The 24252-nt window shown below is 40.8% G+C and overlaps 1 protein-coding gene and 1 long non-coding RNA gene across 2 annotated transcripts in view; both read right to left on the bottom strand.

Annotated features, from left to right (window-relative positions):
• The window catches only part of ntm (neurotrimin), a 502481-nt gene that overhangs the window by 170077 nt on the left and 308152 nt on the right, over positions 1 to 24252 (bottom strand). The gene's annotated exons all lie outside the window — the stretch shown is intronic.
• The window catches only part of LOC117955223, a 15400-nt gene continuing 1837 nt past the window's right edge, over positions 10690 to 24252 (bottom strand). The window contains exons 2-3 of the long non-coding RNA XR_004658988.1: positions 16513 to 16518; positions 10690 to 10700 (exon numbers count right to left, since the gene is read on the bottom strand). This is a non-coding gene — a long non-coding RNA (uncharacterized LOC117955223). The remainder of the gene's footprint in view (positions 10701 to 16512; positions 16519 to 24252) is intronic.

The raw sequence follows: 24252 nt of genomic DNA, 5'->3' as shown, positions 1-24252 counted from the left end.
GGGTTTAAAATGGGATTTGTTATATATGGAGGGATGGGGCTCTCCCTAGGGGGGTCTGGGGGTATGCCGCCCCAGGAAAAAACTTTGAAAAATAAACCATTGAATGGCACTTTCTGGAGAGTTTTTTTGCAAAAAAATGTAGAAATCAAGTGTTACATGATATGTGCAAAACTGTAGGGTTAAGAGACTTTGTGTTGTTGTAGTCTCAACAGGTATTAAGGCATTTAGCATTTACATTATTTACATTACTAATTTCTTATGATATGAGAACTGAGCCAGACAATGTGCTAAACATAATGAGCCACATGAAGAGACAGGAGCATATGTCAGCAACAGCTGAGAAGATTTGGGTCTGTGGTGAACAGGTCCAGGGGTCCCTGCCTGGTGTAGGGACCAGGGACCCAAAGTTAAATTAACGTTGAGGGATTAACTAAGACCACTGAAATTCTAAAGAATAAGAACCACTGAGTTACATAGATTATAATCCTTTAACCTTTGTGCCGAGGCTCAGTAATGTTTGGCGCTCATCCTCTGGACCCCACTTACTGTATTTACTTTTTGGGGAAAATAAAGACTATTTGTTCATTTTATAAAACATCAAATTAATTATTTACAGTTTCATTTAGAGATGCACCAAGTTTAGATAAGCACAATAGTGGCCCAACGTTGCAGTATAGTATATAGTATAGTATAGTATACCTCAGATCTGTTTCCTCAGATTTTTGCTCATGTTTACAACTTTATGCACATTCAAAATATAACTCCTCCCATCTCTGTTGTCCGAGATTTGGAGAGTTGTAATATACATAGTCTGCTGTGCATGTCATTGCTCTGCTGATATGGTGGATCTCACTCAGACCGTCTGACAGACACAGAGACCAATTCGGGTCTCTGGTCTCTGACAAAGTTTAGAGTAGGCTGTACGCTGCTCATCATCGGAGGTGTGCACGGATGCAACGCGTCACTGCCCACAGCAGAGCGGGTCCGCTAACATGAACTGAAGTTGCTACATTAGCCGCGCTGCTCACCTCTATCTTTACAGAGAGAGAGGACACGAAGCGACGGACGGGTCTCTGATACTCGGACTCATACCTGAAGCCGGGCAGCGCTCTCGAACCCCCTCACAGTCTCTGAAAGCACAACTAGTCGATCACGAGTGGCTCAACAGGTAGATGTATAGATAAACTCATCTTTCAGAAATTTGACCGACCGGGTTGACACTTCAGCGTGAGAAATCGGGGGTGTGGCGTGTGAGCGTGTGAAACCAGTCAAATGCGTGTGTCTCACGGCCAATGCGTGAGAGTTGGCAGCCCTGGTTTTAGTAAGCCGTATTTTACGATTCTAAAATCACTGATTATTTACATGGAGTCTGGTGGGTTTAGCCAACGCAATTTCGCGGGCTTTTATGTTTTAAAAAAGGATCTTAATCTTTAACAGAAAGGTCGACCTCTTCACACATCCTTTCCATAATGTTGTCTGTTGGGGGAAACAGCTCTAGGTCTAACGTTAGTGTCCCCGTTTTAAGTTTTACAAAAATAAAAACATGAAGTGTTTTGAAGGTAAATCCGCTTCTGAGCTGAAAATGTCCCCGGATTTTGTCTGAGAAATCTGGTCACTTTACCTTAAATGTCGGGTTAGGAAATGGAGCATTTTATGTGAGTGTAGCAATGCTCAGTTTTTTAACAAGCTCCAACTGTAAAATTTGCAGCTTCCACTTACAAAGACTTCATCAAATATGTTCCCCCAGACAACAAAACAGATCTCATTGAATTATTGCTACTAAAACATAATGTGACAACATTAAGTATTTTGTTTCAGTTGCATGACATATGCTTAGATATGCACACATACACAAACGCATGCATGCATGAACGCATGCACGCGCACACACACACACACACAATGGAGGGAGTGTTGGAACCCTTGTTAGAACATTGCCAAGCTGGAAAGAAGACAAAGTCAAAGCAGCCATTTTAATCACAATCCACTGTACACATTATTGTGATGCATGCACAGCATCACATCTTTTTGTTGTTCGGAATAACACAGCCCAGAGTTGCAGTAAAATGCCAAATGCAGTTCACTAAGGATTCAAAAGATGATGATAATGACATTCCTAACTGCCTTAATTTCATCTTATGTTATTGGTTATAGGCTTGACATAAAGAGTAGGCCAACCCATGATGGAATAGTATACTGACGACAGTGTGTAATTGGCAGTCAGTGCTGTAAAACACAGACATCCGCCCAGGAACATCCTTACAAACAGTCTAAGACCTGAAAAAAGAACAGATATGCATGTAGGGCTGATAAACTGGGGGGAACTTTTACTACAGCACGTAATTAAATTCATCCGGTGCAAAATAAAGATAAGGATTCCATTAGCCCCGTAAAACGTTCTGGGATAATGAATCTATGTGGTTGATGGAGCACCTCATGTGGGACAGGTGGAATTTACTCCCAGGCTTGACTCGGCAGGCAGGCAGGCACTGCACCCAACCCCAGGAGCCGGCGACAACATTTGATGCACCATTGGCACCAGAGGCAAATGAGATTACGGCACAGGGAATGGAACTGACTCTCTCCTTGACAGATTTACAGATCCCCACTGGATATAATACAGGCCAAAAAGGCTGTAAAACCCATCATCTGTGGGGTGAATTACACACGGCTTGGAACAACTTGTTTGGTTTAGGAAATACATACACTGGCCTCTTTTGATTTACTTGCACCCCCACACCTTAGGCGCCTGCCCACCCACCTCCTTTCTCCTCAGCCATCCTGGTGGGAGTCTGCGTGGCTGGCAGTGTTTGGCCTAAGCTGGGGTTTAGCTTCTCATCGTTCGTTAATTCTCTGTCCTTGGCCTTTGATCTGTTGGCACTGGAATAATCCCACGCAGTATTAATAACTGGCCATCACAAGCGTTGTTGGCCAAATAGATACAATCTGATTACGAGCATCTCACACTGCTGGCGTTTCTCTGTCCCTAAGCAATAACATGCGGAGGTCAAATAAAGTCGATTCCACAATAAAAGTGTCTGCACTCCACTTTGGGAATTCTTAGACAAACTATAAAGACAAGATATTAAATATTTAACTATCTCTCGCCTCATGTTGCCATCAATCCATCACCTTGATCTGTATGATATAGATACAAACCTCCACACTGCTGTACTTTGTGTATTAAAACCACCTGATGTGTCTGTGGAGAAGAAGCTGAACTCCTTGCACCCCCAGCCAGCCAACCCAACATTTCCACTCACTATTCTCTCTCAGCAGTGAGCTTCACCCAAAGGATTTCTGCTGCATCCACAGCCTAGTCAGTCAGTGCAGATCATAAAGAGTCAAGATGCTGCATATAGTATAGCAGATTTGTGGTTATAAGATGATATAGCCTTGCATTGCGAGACCCTCCTCCACAGCACTGCGGAGGGTTGTCTGGCGAGTCCACACGGCATTCTGGGATGGGAGAAAAATCATGCTCTGGTTTAATGGCATTTCTTTGAACCGTTTTCTTTGGCGATGCTTAGTGCCTCAGGAAGGAACTTGTATTTGTGGAATATGTGTATGTTCAAAAGTAGTTTTAGTCTTAGCAACAGAGATACATTCTCTATGCTCTTCAGATCTGATCTACACATAAGAACTGGCTTACTGGAACAAAACCCCTCATCTCAAAGCAAGTTTGATGGTTGCAAAAATTACAAAATATTACAATGATCAACCAATAAAATAAAAATTAAAAAGTCATTTTAATTGAATTAACTGAGCCAAATGTGACAAACATCCTGGAGACAACCAGGAGAGTATTAAAACATGTTTTTACCTCAGTTTGTTCAAACAGACTGAATGCTTAAGCAAGTGTGAGTCATCAAGAGTAATGGGAGGAGGGGGTGGCACAGAGGAAGTGGTAATCGACAAAACAATGACAGATTGTTGTCATCGTCAACAACTATGGCATTCATTTTCATTCACAGAATGCATAATTCATGTGCATATGCTCATTACAATTATATTCCAATGAAATACCCTTCATTCAGGAGATTTCCAACAAAGGGCCACATGCTTTCTGAAATGTTGTCTTGTCTTTTAACATATCATGGAATGAAATCAACTTATTAAATACTCCATTGGGCAGCTCAGCATGCTGGCAAAAGCTAAGGTGTATAAATCAGCATGGTAATCCTTTATTTAATGGACCTGATTTGACCATGTGTTGGATTTTCCAGTGCCATAAAAGACTGATTCCATTTAAGTAAATGTCACTCGTCTTGTCTTAATTAGAAGAATTTGTCTAATTGTTATTTTTAGCTAGATGCAAAAGAAAATCCTCCAGTACGCTTCCACAATTATCTCAAGCTCTGAATTTTAAAGACCAAATATATCTCATCTAGTGTTTTGGCTTGCATGAGGTTATATTTCTAACTTGTTCTAGACAAAATGGTTTTCTCAAGATTTAGATTTCAAACACGACAAAGGTTGTCAGTTGAATGGCGTTTTGAGCTAACGTTAGCAATCAATCAATCATAGATAGCTAAAATGTTTTTGAAATGACTGCTAGCTTTGCTAAAAGCTAGCAATCAAACACAACAAAGGCTGAAAGTTTTTGTTTGCCGTAAACCGTTTACATCTTAGCATAACCGACTCAAATCTGCACTCTCCTCACATTGGGCAGTGACAGCCCATCCACCATCACCTTACTTCCTGCAGTTGCTCCCATCATGACTACCAGGGCCACTAGGGGGCGCCACCACTTGAAACCTTTTTTAGTGTTTTTTTTCAGGGAGGACAGTCTCCTTATTTAAAGAAATCTCATCAAGTGAACTCTGCTGGCAGTCAATTATTCTCATTTGAACCATTAAAAGGTGGCTTATTTTAAATGTCTTTACTCTAATGGGACATTGCAGAGATATTTTGAACAGACGAGCTGTCAGGTTTTGAGCGTGTTTCAGATGCCTTTCACCAACTTGGTTGGCATGAGTCTTTACACCAAAAGCAAGCACGGTGCTGAGAGAGATCCAATAATGCTGAGTTTAGTTTCTCTGTGGAGAGTTTGCTCAAGCTGTTACAGTTCACGCTAGAGCCGCTACTCCTCTCTTCTGCAGTCTCTTAATAGTCTTCACATCACTGCCTGCAAATAGTGAGGGCAGCCAAGTCTACATTTTCACAGCGTCGTCTAATGTGTCTTTTCTGCGTTTGTTTTTTTGTCTTTTTCTTACCATTTTTCATCTGCCCTTAGCTTCTTAGAAGATCTTTTCTTCCTGTCTCAAAGAGGATTTTGCTTATGAGGTCATAGGTTTTCTCTTCAACTTTTCTCAAGAAATAGTTGCAGAAGTGGTGCTCAAGTTGCAAGCAATTTTCAGTCCTTCAACCAGCTGCCATGGCCACACATCTTGACAGATTTAACTCCATTTACGGCGAAATAACAGCGCTGACTTTCAAACACATTTTGTGAAGGCTGAAAAGAATTCTGTTTGTTTAAACCGCATGGACAATTTAAAATGCTGTAAGTGGCCACTTTAAACTAATAAACATCCGTAATGTGTGACAAAATTTAGTCATTATTGGATAGTGTTTTTATGAAAACAATGAATGAAAGTTTTGTGACCACATAAAAAGCAAATTTATAAACTCAAGACTTCATGGTTTGTGCTTTACATTAAATTAAGACATTAACAATAGGCACAATACACCTGTGAGCTCATGGAAAAGTGATGCACTTAAATAAAGTTTACTAGTCTTGTACTTTAACAGAGCCAATCTACCAATTTCCTACCACAACTTCATTGATCCAGGGCTCTCCATTGTACATGAACTCAACATTTCACCTCCATTCCTGAATTGATCTGAACCGCGGAGCTTTCATCTGAAGGCATTAACGCATAAACAACACAAACACATCCCCCAATGATACTGGCACTGGCGACTGCTTAGCAAAAGCTGTATTAAAGCACAATCTAACATTTTTCAAAGCGACAGCTTTGAATAAAGTAGGCAGATGCTGCTTAATTACAAGGTTTGCATCGACAAGGGAAATTCTAAGCTCTCAGACAGCAATCTATGGAGGCAGGCATCACATGCTCAGTGAAAATATGGATTTTTGCTGAGAAATATTAAAGCTTATATATTCTTAGCATCATAAGAACTGGATTTCACAGTGGGAGGTAGCCATATGAATGATGCAACAGTCACTGCCCTGATTGAAAAGCAAACAGACTAATTGAGGCTTTTTGCTTTGGAATTGGCTATTTCAGGATGAAGGGTGTTGGCCATGCACACAGGAGTCACGGATCTGATACCAGACAGAGACTTAGGGCCCTATTTAGATGATGTTAGCTCATGGCGTGAAGAGCCTGGGGCATGTGCATATAGGACATGTCCAAATCCACTTTTGCTAGTTTGACTGCGGAAAAAAGGGTCCACGCACCAGGCGCATGGTTCAGAAGGGTTGGACTTAGTATCTTAATTAATTGTAGGTGTGTTTTGGCTGTAACACAGTAAACCAACCTTGGCACATTACTATTATGATAGAAGGAGAGATGTTCAGCAGAAGAAACTGATCTGCTTGTGTGTGAAGTGAAAGCGCCAGTAACCATAACAACATGTAATATAAAACGTATACACTAGATATACACATTAATACTATTTCACATTTCAAAATTTATATTTTTATCTTGTGCATATGTGTGTGCTACCGCGCGTCCCTGTGTGTGTAACAAGCATAGCGTGCATGCTGTGCATAAGCCTAGGTGCATTTTATTAGTTCCCTGTTAAAATAACAATGAAATGCTGCTCTATTGACTTTAGACCAGGTTTCGGTTGGTCAATGGCACGAAAACTTTCCGCTGCCTTAAGACAGCAATAAAAAACACCTCCCTGTAAGACCAGCACGCCCATGGGCGCAAAGATGAATACAGGTGCACTTGATATTTAAAGGACGTGGGCGCTGGACGGGAAATTTACAACTGCAAGATAGGACCCTTTGTCTTAGAGATTTGGACTTAGCTAACAGGGAGGACTGCAATAAAGAGACAAACACTTACTCCACTTACTAACACTTACTACACTCCTTCCTGACGGTGGCACTCATATCCCAAAATAGCAGACAAGGATCTGTATCCTGAGAATTATGATCTGAAAACTCAGTTCAACGGGTCCAACACTTAAGAAAGAAAAGAGACTTTGTCACCATTCATATGCCCAGTTATTACAGTGCAGATTGTGACAATGTCTTTAAAGAAATGTCCCTCTCCGGTGTTGAAGGTTGAGAGAGTGCTACAAGTAGTAAAGGGGCATTAGTGTTAGAAATAAGGCCAAGCTAATGAGGGTTAGTCCAATATCACTGCAGTCCCCTATAAAAGCCCTTGGCATGAAGATTTAAAGGTGCAATGCTCCTTTGGGATATTTTTGTCAAATACACACATGGAGATGGAAAATTAGGTTGCCATCATGGGGATGAATTAGGCCATTTTAAATGTGAAATATGAATTGGAGAAGGAGTTGTGGTATTTTGACCTGCAGAGAGAACCTTCTTTTATCTTGGTTCTACTCAGAACCGGAATCACAATACAATAGCAGCTATTGTGCTATTCTAAATTGGCGATTCAAACTAGAGCTGCAGTGCTTCACCGTACTGAATCTTACGGTTTTTGAATTTCAAAACTATTCTATGAAGCATAATTATTTTCTTAATGTCTGTCTGTTAGTGTCAGTTCCTTGAAGGGAAGTCTTTGTACTTGTATTTCTGTAATGAGACCAGATTTTGCAGGACTATTTTCCATAGATTAAATGAATCCACCACTTGTCAAAAGAACAGCGTACTACTTGTTTGAAAAATGTGTAATGCAAGACTGTCATACCTTTTGTTCTGCCTGCAGTATGTTGTTAATAAATGCAGCAGAATATATAATTATGAAGTCAACATATGCTATATATTTATTCAGTAGTTGTGGTCTCTGTCTTGTAATGCAGCATGAATCAGGAATAATCCCGGTGCCTCTCTTCATTCTCACCTACCTCCTTCATATTAATTAATTCAGCAAACAAGAACTGACTAGACAAACACAGAAGGGTCTAATGGCAAATACTGTACCAGGGACTTGCTCACATGCACAAAGTGCTGGATGTAAGAGCAAACCAAATCAATCTTCATTAGAAATGCCTTTTTGTGCCGAAAGTGGCATCTCAAGAGACCATCTTTAGATCCCTGCAAAGGAGCGAGAGCAGGTTTCTATGTTTAAAGTTCAAACAAAGCATCACACACACACGCACACACAAACACACACACACCCACAGATGCCACTATATTCTGATAAATCCTAGAGCATCCCAATGAGATGCTAACCTTGGGTTTGTAGAAAAGAAGATACATGCTGATGTGCTGATTTGTGCTGGTGTGCTTATTGGAAAACTTGAGTCAGGGCTGAGCTTTTTCACTAAAATAGCAAAACGGCTTTGGCTAAATATGACAGGGATCAAGGCCTTAATGCTCACAGCATAAATGCTGGCACCACATTGCAAACTATATTGTGTCAGAAAGCTATGGGCGATCAACAACAATGCCAATTGGTGTATGTTTCTGAGCAAACAGCAATGTTGGCAAATATTAAAATGTAGCGCAGACACCAAATAGACGACCATTTGATGATTTGATTTATGAGCCTGATTCGACTCCCAATCTGAGAGTTGAGTCGTCACAGTGGTAGAAAATGTGGTTATGAAACAAGAATCATTCCACTTGGGCTTTATGGCGGTGCTGAATGTCTGATTTAATAGAACTGTTTGGTCTCTCTCTCTCTCTCTCTCTCTCTCTCTCTCTCTCTCTCTCTCTCGTTGACTGCCCCCTGAATAATGGCTGGAAGTTATGTTTTACCCCAAAAAGCAAGCAAACCAAACTAAGTGACGTGTTCTGTCTGTCTGTCTGTCTGTCTGTCTGTCTGTCTGTCTGTCTATCTGACTGTCTGTCTGTCTGTCTGTCTGTCCGTTTCAGCTCTTTTGTCTGTGTGAATAAAATAGATGCCAATGTTACAAATGTCAAGTAAAACATGAGCTTACAATCAGTCGATGATAAACAAAACATGACGAGAACACTCAGATTGAACAATCTAAATTCTTAGCCGGGGGACATTTCAGTCTGGATTCACCGCAATCAGTTCCAGGATAAAGCCCGACAGGTCAGGCTTTGACCCTCACCTTCCACTCTCTCTGTGTAACTCTCAAAATCCCCTTGCTTCAGGGAACAGCAACAACGTTTAAACTAACAAGCTACACACTGAAAATGGCAAGTATTAAAGAAAATATGGCCATGCAACAAGGCAGGCCTCCTTGGTACTTTTTAGGAAATGATTGTAAAGATTTATAAAGAATATGTAGAGGCCATTTCCTCTCTAACGGGGACGTTATGGGACCGTTTGGGGGAATTCTTGTGGACATGGTTGAGATTTAACCATGTATCCAGCTCATGTAAATAACTCACGTTACTGTATTGAGTCAGTAACAGTTGACTTAATTTTACACTGTATAAGACGTTTTCTTTTGCTTTTCCAGACCTTCCTCCACAGCGCTGATGAGGAGGAATGTCTGGCTTGTCCACGCAGCATTAATGGATGGGAGGAAAACGTGCTCTGGCTTATGGGGATTTCTTTAAAACAGTCACAATCGTCAGTATTAAGCTCCTTAGTAGCCTTAAGTAAAAGACCGAACAGGCCTGCCCGACGATGGAGAATTGTAATTCTTGTACTTGTGATTGCTCTTTTTAAATTCATTTTATTTATTTTGTGTAATGTAATGTAATGCATTGCATGACACTATGTTGTTGTTTTTATACACTACCAGGACCATAGTATGTCACACTGTTGCTTACTCTTGAGGGAGCTACTAGAACTGTGGGGGGTGCTTGTAAATTATTGAGTGTGGTCTAGACCTACTCTGTCTGTAAAGTGTCATGCGATAACTCTTATTATGAATTGATACTATAAATACAATTGAATAGTACATTATGTTCTTGGAATGTTTCTTGGAATTGTACAGTATCTGTTGTTTTTACTTGTTTGTTTTTACTATGGCTGCAGCATGGTTAAGTGCAAAATAACTTCAGGAAGGATCTTGTTTGTATCTTCATTCAAAAGTAGTTTTAGTTGTTCAACAGAAAACTCAGATTGGACAGAAGGTGTTAGTGAAGAGCGGATCCAAAATGCTGAGGCGGAAACTGAAGTTAGTTTTAATAATTTAATGAATCCAGAAATGGACAAATACAAAAAGAGTCCTTGAAACAAGCAGGAAAAACTGAGAGCCAAAAATAAAGTCCAAGTAAATTAGAAAACACAAGAACACTAACTTGACCAAGGGAGACTAACAGTAATAGTGTTCTGACAATGGACAAGTGAAACAAAAAAGACTAAATAGAGAGGGTAACAAGGTAACAAGAGGCAGGTGAGACAAGGGCTGGGAAACAGGTGGAAGACATCAGGTCATCACAAGAGTGGGGAAACACAGGAAGTAAAACTAACAAGACAGCGCAGAAAACCAGACTAGAAAGAAAATAGAGAACCAGACTAGAGAAAATAAAACAGGAAACAGAACATACAGACACTCACAAGAGACAATAAGACAGAAACCACAACTAGACAAAACCAGGGAGCAACCAAGTACTAAAACATATACAAGACCAATAAAACACAATCACAAGGACAAAATATATATAACTAAATACCAAACCATAACAGATAGTCTAGCTAGCGGTCTGCATTTACGCTGCAGAGATCTGAGGAGCAGTTAACCGTAGTCCTCAGAAATCCACCTGAGGTTAGAACGCCAACACAAAGAAAGAGCCCAGGGGCCACTGGGGTCAGCAGTGCCTGTCTTGCTCTATTGCCCGTTAATAATAAGCACCTTCAAATATCTCCAGCAGGGAGAAATGTTACCCTTGCTTTTTCCTGCTTCTGCTCCAATTGATCAGGCGTCACAAGGTGGCAGGATGATCAAGTGGCTCGTTAAGCAGAAGAGGAATTAGGTCTGAGTGTGTCAGATAGGAGAAAGTCGTGGCAGCCCCCGGGGTACCTGTGTTGTATACCATCCCATGACACCTGTGCTCTAAGAAGGAGCGGTGCCTGTTCTTGCCGCCCTGGACATCTTTCGAGTGAGCAGTCCTTTGGGATGTTGTGTCAACACACACTCACTCTTCCATTGTGTAAAATAAGGACGTTAAGTCATGTGCCTTTGGCGATTGTTATTCACGTTTAAAGTCTCCTTTAGCGTTCTGGGTCTGAAAGTGCTGACTGACATGCAACACAAGAATGGGACATGTTAGGTTTAGGAAAAGATGGTGGGTGGGGTTACAAAATGTGCATTTCGGTGACACGTGGGAAAATAACAGGAGATGAACCCCCGTCATCTGGGGGAAGGTCCTGTGTTGTTTGACCCAATCTTCCTCCTTAAGTGGCATTTTGGACTTTCATACTACTCTCTACTGTTTTCTCTCGCAACACTAGAAAAGCCATGAGATTCATGTCATTTTGACCGTTTTGAAATGTATACATGTAATAACTTTGCTGGATAAAAAAATACAATCCTGCTGGTACATGACTTTTCCCAAAAGAGTCCATATTTTCATTTAAAATTGTTAGATTACACAAAAAGCAAAAAAAATAAAATCTTGATGTGAAATATTATAACACATGGGCTACTGAAGTGTATAATTGAACTTGTTGACTTGTACGTTTTCATGTTATTTCATTTTTCTAAAGATATCCTAACACAATATATTAGTATTACAAATAGGTATTCATCATGAGAGACTATAGAGTTTGGAATCTGGCGGCCAAAATGGCCGCTCACGGCAGTTCTAGTAGTTATGGAATCTTCTAGTGTTATTACTATATCTTCTTACAGCGCCGCGGTTGAGCTGCTGCTCTGCCTGGTGGGTTCCATACAGATGCTAACCCCAATTTCCACCAGTTGTGGAACGGCAACAGATCCAAACTACACCATGACAAAATATTCAAACGTAACACAGGACATACAGATTTATTTCAAGAGACACCTTTACCATGAGGTAGTAGCATAATATCTTGCACTAATAAACCATATCTACTTCCCCATCTATCCTTCTCCATTCTTTCTCAGGGAACTTCAAAGGGTAAAGGAGAAACAGAAATGTGGAAGGGGGGGGGCTTAATACCAGGCTACACCACTGGTCACAGGTCTCCAGCATCCTCTGTAAGACTCACTGAACTTGATTTAGAGGAAAGAGTGTGTCTGCAGGTAATCCCGTTCAACAAGGCAACATCCATTATTTCTCCTCCTGCTGTTATTGGTTGCATCAACTGTGTGGTCTATACTCGTCTGCTATCTTCCAACACAGATACTGAAACTAATTATTTCAGCAATAAAACCATTACCAAGGTTTCTATAAGTGAAACAATTGCCAGTCCAGTAGCACCACTGTGTTACAAGCAGTGAAATAAACAGAAAAGGCGTTAGTATTAGTGAAGAAATGCGACTGTACCTCGCTAAGCAGCCTCCACACAATATTTGGAGAAGCATTATTCTGTTCATTCTTTGAGTTGCAGGGCCAGAGCTGCACTTGCTACATAATTGGCTGTGTTGAAAAGGGATACTTCTGAAATGTTTGCCAAATAAACACAATGTGTTTCTCTTTGAAGGGAGCCGTACTTGGCGGCAACTGTGACACACATACACTCGCAAAAGAGAGAACGAGGTGGCCAGACAGCGAGGACAACAATCTCTGTGTTCTTCCAGCTCCGTGCCCTCAGATCCGGACACAGAGGCAGGGGAAGGGCCAGCAGAGCCAGCCATTCTCGCTCTGACAATATGTCTGATGTCGGCCCAAGGGTGAAAAAGGCTCTAACTCTCACCGTATGGCAAAATCTGTCTCTCACAGAACAAAAGCTTCTTATAGAAAACCAGGTTTTGCACAAGTTACATTGGTTAACCTACCAATGAATTCTATCCTATATTTATATATGCAGTGCATTCATACAATCCACAATACATGTATAAATAGAAATATCAACTCTGTTATGCTGACATGTTTGTTTTTGGGATGAATTAAAGTATAGTAGGCAACCATGAAGTGATTTTTTAGCCATAAGCTGAGTATAAGTAGTCTATGCTGCTTCATAACAATACATTTTGTTGATTATATTTTCTGTCTTTATGGAGAAATGTAAAATACAAAATAAAGATTCTTAGCCCCATATTGTGTTGTTTAATGATGTTCTCACAGGCCGCTGGGGCTCAGTGGTAGAGCGGTCGCCTGCCAATCAGAAAGTTGGTTGTTTGATCCTGGCCCTGCAGTCCCATGTCAAAGTGTCCTTGGGCAAGACACTGAACCCTGAGGTGCTGCTGTGCCAGCGGTGTGTAAGTGTGTGTGAGTGTTTATCTGATGAGCAGTTGGCACCGCAAGTAATAAAAGATAGAAGATGGAAATCAATACAACACAGTATTGCAATATGTTCCGTGTCAATACTATATTGATACACAGACACCAAGTATCCATCTTTTAGTATGTGTGTGTTGGTCAGTTTGTCTGCTTGACAATCCCAATTTACAGCCACATAATGGAAGTGAGATGAACAAACAGAAAAAAATCTATCTTTGTTTTGAGATAAAACCGATGTTGACAAAGTTTTCTTTGCTGAACATATCTGAAAATTGGGAAGAATTTGATGTTGGATAAAAGCTGATCAATTGAAATATATGGCAGAATGTTGCAATACCTTTAAAAATAAATAACACGTAATAATAATGAAGAAATAATAAAGAAATTGGCCCGAGGGAACATGCATCCTTGAATGATGTCTGCATGTTAAAGAGGGGATGTCCGTACCATTTAATAAACGTTTGTTTACAGCAAATGCTTACTTTCTTTCTTGAATTTATAATTCAACATTTTATGCAAAGATTTCTCTGTTATACAAATGAAAGAAATGACCAGGTAACATGAAAGGAGGCTACATCATGTTTTACCTGCAACTCAGAAGTAACTTGACTGCATGCATTTACATCGAGGACTGAAGTGTTAGCAACAACATATATTTTATTAATTATACTCTTAAATTTACATTTTAAAGATGTGCGTACATTTTGAAGTTTGTCTACTTTCTCTTTAGTTACAGAGAAATGTGTGTAGGGGCCTTTCACCTCAGGCAAACACTCTGTTCCATTGTTTCATCTTGTCTTTTCACCAATAAATATAAATGTTATGGGAGTAAGGTTGCAGCCATCACAAAATAAAGTATTTTTTTCCCCACACACTCACTATTACACACATACACAAACACCCCCCCACATACACACACACACACACACACACAAGTCTCACAATCTTTGTGGGGACCTGCCATTGACATAATGCATTTCCTAAGCCCCTACCCTAACCTTAATCATCACAACCAAATACCTAACCGTAACCCTTACCCTCACTCTAACCATAACCTAATTCTAAACCTAATCCTAAAACCAAGTCTTAACCCTCAAACAGCCCTATAAAGTTATGCGGTCCAGCATTTTGGCCCAACAAATTCTTCCAGACCGCACAAGTATACTGTATTCCAGGTTTTTGGGCCCCATGAATGAAGTAAAAGAAGAACACACACACACAAACACACACACACACACACACACACACACACACACACACACACACAAAATGCCTGAATGCTTTTGAATGTGGACAAATCTAGAAAGGACCTCAGGCCATCAGGCAGCTCACAGTCCAGCCTCCACAAGTTGACGAAAAAGTTTACTTAGAAGAAAGATAGACAGATCAGGCCACAGAGTTTTTTTTAGGTTTGACACACACTGAATGATAAGCTACAAAAAAAATGTCAATACAACCAGGCGGAGTATTACAGTATTTGATTCTAAAGTCTTAGCTCTGATAATTACTGACTTTTTCGATTGTTAAACCACTGTGGTTTAACAAAAAGTCCAGGCTGCACTGCAGCAGTTCACATGGACCAAACTCTAGTTCCTTTTTTTTGCTTGAACACAGTTTTGAAATCTCTACACATTTATACAGTGTGCACACTGTGGATCTACAGCACTGTGTTCAGATGCTACACACTGCTGTCAGAACTATCAACCACACACTCAGAACAGAACAGATTTTAGCCTGCTGCCAATAAAACACTGCTGATGGTAATTTTAGCTGAAAGCCTAAGCAGGTGTCTTGTTTTGGACTAGTTAGTGAGCATATACAGTGGCTTGAGAAGGTTTACACACCCATGTTAAAGTTGATTAAAAAGAGGAATTATTTTCATTTCATGGATCAGGATACTATGCATCCTGATAAAGTTCTTATGGCGTTTGGATTAACCCCCCCCTCCCCCCCACATCATTACATACCCTTCACCACACCTAGAGCTTGGCACTTTTTTTTAATTTTAATTAGCCTGATAGCCGGTTTGATTTGCAGTGAGAGATGATCTTATGTGCCTGCCTCTATGGGAATTTAACATATGGTGTGTATTTCTATGCCCCCTTTATTTTAAGGAAGAACATTTATTTATTTACAATACGTTATTCATTCACAAAGAAAATTGATGTCCTTAAAAGGTTTTCTTTTTAAGTGAGGCATTAAGATCAATTTCCAAAAGATGTTTTTTTATTCCTCTTTTTAATCAACTTTAGCCTGACACTGCTCTCTGGGCGTCAGGTCAGCTGGCTCCATCCCTAGGTCTACATTTATGGCACCCGGTTTTCCTGCGTGATGTTGTGCAGAACCCCACAGGCTGAAACAATGTTGCAGAGTTTTTCTGGCGTGTATAGTAGGGTTCCCCCCTCCACCGTGGCTTGTGTGTGTAGGCTACGTGTGCACCGTTGCTCGGCTCATAGAGGTCTTCTAAAAGAGTTGGATCTGCCGTTGTCGATAAGTGATTAAGTGATGACTTGTCCTGTGACACGCTGCACCGCAAGTCCACACCCACTCGAAAACTTGAGTACACAAGGTCAGACCAGACGTGAGATTTGTTTGCAGCTTACGCTCACGTTCAAAATGCCAAGCTTTCTGACAGTGTGTGTGTAATCTCAGTGAGGATTGTTCATAGTGCACTGAGCCTGTTTTGAGACGAGTGTTAATCAATGTGTTGTTAGGAATGAGTTTTGCAGCTGATGTGAACTGTTTAGCTCAGGTGACTGTTGGCAGTGCAGACTGTAGTTAGAGTTTTGCACATGTGGCTTCAGTTCTGCCCTCTGTCGCTAAGCAATTGAAAAAAAAACAGAAAGACCTTTTCTGCAGCAGAAAAAAAAAAACTTTTGGTGGAGATCTTTTTCTTGACTTTAACTTTTGACTTTCACCATGGTTATGGGCTCGCCTAGATGTGCACTAATGAAACCGTGTGTCTTAGGACAGACTGCTTTATTTTTCTTCCGGCAGTCGGATGCAACCTCAGAGCATAATAAGAGGGCCCCTGGGGGCCACGGTCCTCCCCAGCACCTCGAGATAAACTCAATAATGGTATTTTCTAAGTTAAAGTCTTTACTACTGTCTACATGCAGCTATTACTCTTAATAGTGTATGGTGAAGTATTAAAAATGAAGCATACAGTCAACACACTGCAGGTGTACTACTGGGAATGTATCCTACACATGATTAAAATCACTTAGCTAAGATGTCTAATTTAGGCCAATGTTCCATGACCTTTACAGTTTTATTTGGTTGCTAAACAACAGTGTGCACAACTGGAGCCACATGTGCAAAACTCTAACTCCAATCTGCACTACCAAGAGTCACCTGAGCTAAACAGTTCAAATCTGCTACAAACTCATTCCTAACAACACAGCTAAAAACACAACAAAAACAGGCTTAGTGCACCACAAACTATACACAGCCCTCACTGAGACGACACACTCTGTCACTCAGAACACACTGAAAGTAAAAACACGTGCATCAATCACCAATGCAGGAAATACTAACTTTCTCATCTTTACAGTTTTTTATCACATGTCTGCATGTTTGCATTAGTGTATAATTGTTTACTGTAATTCTTATTTGGTGATTGTATAAAAAAAAGGCTTTGTGAGCTTCACTAGCTGGTCTAAAACAAGACACCCTTTAGTCTTTCAGCTAAACTTACAATCAGCAGTGTTTGATAGGCACCAGACTGAAATCTATTCTGTTCTGAGTGTGTGGTTAAAAGTTGTGACAGCAGTGTGTAGCATCTGAACAAAGTGCTTTAGATCCACAGTGTTATGCAGGTTGTAGTTAAAGCCATGGGCTATTGAATTGAAAATAACTGCAAATGCTGTTGCTCACAATGGAGCAATAGTTAGGTGTTACAATATAAAACCTTCTAGTCATACAGCTAGTATGCTGGAGTCTATATGAAACACTGCTGCACATGAACAATTCTTAAAACTTCCTTTCCACGAATTTGATTTAAGCATTTGATTGACCTCTATTAATTTCCTTTCACTTCACAAATGTAGAAATGCACAATGGTTACTTTGATTAATTTTAATTCATGCGTTTCAGTTCTCATTCACTCAGTTCACCACGTGGCCACATTCAGTTGCTGAATGGACCCTTTCCTTTGTCTGCTGTTATTATTCTATGGATGTGTTCCAATAATTAAAGCTATGGGAAAGCATGAAGAAATAGTGAAATGAATTCAGGACTTTAAGCGTCCCACTGGGACTTGGTATGCCATTTGGGAATGGCTTTACACATGATGTATAATGCAGTATAATGTTCAGCAGAATCCAGTAGAAGTTTATGGAATGAGATCTACTGTAAGCACTGTAGTCTGAAAATTCATAATAGAAATGACGTCTTTAACTCTGTGCTGTAAAAAGTGAAGTAATCCCACTTTACTTACACAGTGAATATAATAACCCTTTCACACAGGCACAACAAGAAGAGTAAAAAAAATAATGGAATATTTCATTGAAAAAAAACTTTTCTGCTCAGAATTCAGCCAGCATGGCACACAATATGGTCATCTTTACTACAAAATACAAACTCTGTGGGGTAACTACTTAATCTCAGTGGATGGGAAATGACGAGAGCCAAGTGATCCTGTATAATGTGCAATGCTTGTAACCATGAGCCTATGGACGCTGACATTATCTACTTGGCAAGGACAAATGACAGTTCAAGGGCAATGCAATTAAAGACATTATAATGAGCCATAGGTATTCATGTCATTCGAGTAAGCATGCATGGTATGCAAATATGACTGAGTTTCCTCTTATTTAAAACACTGAGGAATGAAAAATATTTATAAGAATCGTGCCAATCATCCTCCAACAAACATCTAAACATAAGACATTATAAAAGCTAAGAAATCATTATCATTGTCATTACCAAGGACTTAAAATCCCTCCGAAACCAATGAGCAAAACACATTATGCATTAAATGAGGAAGCAATATAAAGGGAAAATGATTTAGTTTGTCTCTAATTTAGCATACATGTGGTGAACTATCAAGGATGCATTACAATACCCCAAAGTGCACATCATCAGTAGTCATTACAGGGTGGATTTCCAGAGAGAGGTCACACATGTTGCAGAAATAACAAGCTCTCCTTGCTGTCCCCAGCACTAATAATGCATAAACCACAGGGTGTACTGAAACTGATACCCGACACTGGGCTTTGTATTTTCAGCTTTAGATGAGAAAAAGACACTGCAATCCTTGTTTGACAAGAAACTAGCTTTGGCTGTCAAAGCTCAATGGCATCACACACATAATATCTATCTTTTATTACTTGCGGTCGCGGGGAAGCAGAACACTTTCTCAAAGTTTTTTTTTCAACATCTCGCAAAATTCTCAATGCGCTAAATACATGCTCCTTTTCCCATAACCCTGGCCCAATTTATTTCTTCCTCCCTGCTTTGCTGGCTTCTGGCATTTCCAATGGGGTGAGTGAGGTCACGGCGGTGCTCAATTAAAGATATGAAGTCATGTGCGATCTCTCTGCAATCGATCCAAAAACAAAGTCAGCTCAAGGTGACGTCCGACACCGACACACATTTCATAATCATGCTGCTCTTTTCTGAGCTCCGTCCAAGTGAGTGAACTGGCATGATCCCAGATACAACTGTCAACTGTAAATTTTTTACATTCTATTCAAAGGTTTTACTCTTTATGAAGTGTTTTGCAGGGCTGGTCTTAATTACTGAAAACAACTTTATTTCTTCTGCATGGTGGGGTATGTTGAGGGTTTCTTTTGAACAGATCAAAGAGAAATACATGTCATCAGCATGACAGATGTGGACCAGTACAAGTTGCTGGGTGGTTGAGCAAGGTAATCCTTGGATTTCTGATGGATCATAGAGCCCAAGGTGAGCGTTTGTCCCCTCCAGGCATAGCCCGACACCACAGCCACTGCCTCAGCGGCTAATTGAATTTGCTGTTCCTTCCCTGGTAAAGGTTTCCCGCTGCTGATAGATAGTCCAGCCTTTTCCTCTGTCATCTAAGCTTAGAGCAGGAGCCCATTTACATGAAACAGTTCCCCCCTGTACACGGTTATTAGACAATCTGCAGACCGAGATGGGTAAGTCAAGGTGACAGGGAGAGAATTACACATTCAAGGTGCACAGCAACACAGGCGGCCATTTCGCAGATGAAGAACTTCTTGTATGTCAGGAAGTCATCAGGGGCTGTTGCTGCTATTGCAGCGATGGATCACCAAATGCAGCCATGCAGAGGAAAGTCACCTGTACTCCCAATACGTAAGAAACAAGTCCAGGAGCCGTAAAGGTCACTGAGACTATAAGTGCACACGGGGAAAGACAAATGAATGCACTGCTGAGGTTGATAGCCTTATTATTAGACCAAGTGGAGGGCCTTAAAATAAAAATAAAAAATACAGCATTTGAAAATGTTTAATTATGACACTCAGTAATAAGTGTAGACAAACTCAGATATGTGAAGATCTCATACAAATTCCCGAAATAGAGGTCTGCCCTTTTCAATACATATATTAAACCTAATTAAAAGCTGCTAAAAATGTTCATAAAAATGCAGCAAACCACTGCGCTGTGAGCATTTTGGCGTTGGAATCAAGATGATGTCTAACTTCTCCCTTCCAAAAAGGCTAGATTAACATATTTATACTCCATGACATTTGCTCTTTTCCTGTTTTGCCAATAGCAGATCATTTGGTTCCACTTTTCAACCGTAATTGCTGTTAAAACATTCTGTTACATGAAAGAACGTGCCCTGAGGCATGGTGTCTTTGTTCAACATTCACATAACAGCTACACATTACAATCTCTGACTGTAAATCAGAAATTAATACAATACACAGACCACAGCGGAATCCATCAATAGCCCTGTGGCTTGTTGTGCTTAGAATTTTGATTTCAAACAAATATTCAATTATGAAATGAGACACACCATATGGCACAGTGGGTTCCGGACTGTCTGCCCGCATTGTGCGATAACCTATGATCACCACCACACACATGCTATGTTTTATTCATGAATCCTCATGGTCCAGTGGCTCACTATGGACCACTTGGTCTGCTCTGAGCTAAGGGTGGCTTACTTTACCCTCTCTTAATATGAAGAGGTCAAACGGTGCTTAATGTTAACTGGTGGGTTTGAGACTTTCCTGTGTTGTCAGCATTATCTTAGTCTGTTTAATTGGTCTTTACAACCAAGATCGTTTCTTTCTTACCAACAATGGCTCAAGCTGTTGCCAACTGTGAAATGTTAGTTTAAAACACTTGAATAAGAAATCTGTTGTGTTTAGTTTAAAACAGTCTAAGAAAATGTTCAATTGTAGTGTAATTAAAACTCACTATTTACTTGATTTATAGCTGATACTTGAAAAGGTACACAACTTTATTTGTTTAATAGTAATTAAGTTTACTGCAGACCGTCACAGGAAGTGCTTTTGTTTTGAAGTAGCCTACATGGAAGTCGTCTGTTGTGTATTCAAGACAAGCGTTTTTGGTCGTCATTTGAAGTGCTTCTGCAGCTCGTACTGGAGGACATATCACTGGCACACGAAACTCAAACCTCAATGATGAATGGAAGGTTCTTCAAATTCCTGCAAACCGAGGTCGAGAAAGGTGACGCACAAAGGGACATTCCACCAAATACCAGATTGAGTGCTAAGCCCAAGTCTTTCAGTGAAAACAAACCTAAAAACTGGGGTGTGCCCTCAGCCACTGAACCGCCAGTAATGCCCCTCAGAACTGTATACTGTACTTTGACAGTGATAACCATAAACCAGAACACTGTCCAGAAAAGTGTGTCTGCACGCAAAGAGAAACTGAAAGGATTGGGAAGATGTTATTTGTGCATAGGCTCATAAAACAGAAAAATTCTGCAGAGTTAAAGGCGCTATGTGTGCCTTGTGTGGTCACAGGTATCACCAGTCAGTCTGTGAGCATGAAGTTTTTAAGTGAAATGAAGACAAATGCAGACCATGGCAGCAATGATGCTATTGCATCCTGTGTCTCTAGTGCAGTGTAACAAAAGGCTAACATGACAAACGCAGTACTGCTCCAAACTGTAAAGGCGTGGACAGAGGGCCCAGGACAGAGAAAAATGGTACACCGTCTGCTGGATGGAGGTAGCCAGAGAAGCTTCATTCATGAGGCCGTGGTTAAAGCCTTGGGACTACCAGTAATAAGGCAGGAGACGCTAAACCTTCACACCTTTGGCTCTACTAGTCCTGTGACTGCACAGCGCAACATTGTAAAGGTGTCTCTGGATAATGAGTGGAATACACAGCAAAGAATTGACATTGTAGCAGTGGGGACTCCTCAAGTGTGCAGTGCTGTGATAAAAGTGCCAGGTGAAACCAACCAAACGGAATTAAGGAAAAGGGGTCTGACACTTGCTGAATTCCCAGAAGAAGGAATAAATGATCCAGAACTTGCAGTGTTAATAGGAGCAGATTGTTAATGGAAATAGTGACAGGCAAGGTCCAAAGGATAACAGAGTCACTAGTGGCCACGGTAAGCAGCTTTGGATGGGCCTTGCAAGGACCAGTATCAACATCTAGTGTAACCGACATCAACCAGCAGGACGATGCTCAGATCTCAAAACAACTACATGCCTTCTGGGAGGTGGAGTCAATGGGCATCGTCAGTGAAAATATCCAGAACCCAGATGAAACAGAGGCTCTTCAGAACTTTAAACATGCTGTAAAATACAAGATGGTTGCTACCAAGTTGAGTTGCCCTGGCGACCAGACAAACCAGATCTCCCAGATAACTTCACAGTGGCAAAGATAGCATCTGTGAGGATGTCCCAGCAGGGCAACCTGAGACGGGGAGATACCACCTGTCACATCATAGTGTTCTAAGAGAAGACAAGGTAACAACTGAACTAAGAGTAGTTTTTGATGCATTGTCATACAAGGAGGGTTCCCCCCTCACTAAATGACTGTTTGCTGAACGGGCCGAACCTTAACCCAAATCTGTAAGACGTGCTTATCAAGTTCCGGCTCCACCAGATAGTGTACTGCAGACATTACTAAGGCATTCTTGCAGATAGCTCTAACAGAAAGGGATAAAGATGCTGTGAGGTTTTTGTGACTGCATGGACCGCCAACCAGTGACCGTAAAAATGAGCTGCGCATCATGAGGATGCATAGAGGGGTATTTGGTGTGTCACCCAGCCCATTTCTGCTAACTTCAACCATAAGACAACAAATCAAGCATAACCTACAGATGTGAAGGCACTAAATGAGTCTCTCTATTTACATTTTTTCATCTCAAACTCAGACAGATGGATAGAGCCTTTTCAGTCACCACAACAGCAAAGGAGATTCTGTTTCATGCCAGCATGAATTTGTGCAAATGGGTAACACACTCGCCAGAACTGAAGGCTAAGTGGACAGAAAGCGGACCAGAGCAAACATCAGAATCCAGCATTTGTGGAAATGTACTGAAGGTGTTAGGATTGGTCTGGAGATCTGAAAATGATGAGTTTGTGATTGATCTGAAAGGACTGCTGGACATATTAAAGGGCAAGGAAAACACAAAGAGAAGTGTCTTGGAGACATCAACTTGCATCTTTGACCCTATTGTGTTTCTCACCCCATTTACGATACGGGTAAAATGCCTATAGAACTATGTGAAAAGGAAATTGATTGGGATGAACAGTTACCCCCATACTTGGCTGAAAAATTGGATCAGTGATGTGCCGAGCTGCCGCAGCTCCACATGTTTCCAATTCCAACATGGTACCAAGTTAAAATACAGCCAAACGCACAGGTATCCAAGTTGCATGTCTACTGTGATGCCAGTGAAAAGGCATACAGTGCAGTTGCCTATCTGCAAGGAGAGAACAAGGAAGGACAAGTTGCCACAAGTTTTGTCGCATCAAAGTCAAAGGTAGCCCCACTAAAGAAAATGACCGTCCCACGCTTGGAGCTAATGGGCGCCCTGATAGGAGCAAAATTAGGGAACAACCTCCTCAATCCTCTGAACATGAGAAGAAATCATCTTAATATGTGGACTGATTCCATGATTGTTTTTCATTGGATACGTATCACAGTACCATTTGCAGCAAACAGAGTGAATGAAAGGTCTCAGTAATCCAGAACTTTGGTCCCACTGCTGTGGCAAAACTAATCCTGCTGATTTACCCACGAGAGGCCAGAGTGTTGAGAACCTAATCCAAGAGCAGCTGTGGGGGAAGGGACCCACTTCCCTGTCATCGGCTGATGCAGCAAAGAACATTGATGAAGAATGTGGCTTAGACAAAGATAGTACAGCAGGTTAAAAACAGTGTTAATAATAACTGCATGGGTGAAAAGGTTCTTAGCTAATGCACGTTGTGTTCAAAGGACAAGGGGAGAACTCTCTTCTGAGGACCTTACTGCAGCAGAAGTAAATCTGGTGAAAATGACACAAGGGCATAGTTTTAGCCAGGAAATCTGTCAGCTAAAAGAGGGACAAAACCTCAGAAGAGTTTCAAAAACCAAAGACCTGAAATTGTTTTTTGATGAAAATGGTCTTATTTGTATGGGAGGCAGGTTACAGCACTTTAATAATAGGGATCAACACACATGGATACTGCTTACAAAGCACATATACTCTGAGTTAACATTTTAGTCCTGTCATGAGATGGTGATGTACTCTGGTGTCAGAGACACTCTAGTGCAAATGAGAGAGAGAGTCTGGGTTTTAAGGGGTAGACAGCTAGTCAAGCGGGTGGTGTTACATTGTAACACTTGCTTTTGGACTTTATCAGGCTGCTCGAAAAAGTCCATAAAGACTCTTCAGCTGATCCAGAATGCTGCAGCACGTGTTCTGACAGGAAC

The sequence above is a fragment of the Etheostoma cragini genome, chromosome 13, assembly GCF_013103735.1.
Source record: "Etheostoma cragini isolate CJK2018 chromosome 13, CSU_Ecrag_1.0, whole genome shotgun sequence".
Lineage (NCBI taxonomy): Eukaryota > Metazoa > Chordata > Actinopteri > Perciformes > Percidae > Etheostoma > Etheostoma cragini.
Note: the sequence above shows the minus strand (reverse complement) of the source record. Positions and strands in the feature narration are given on the sequence as shown.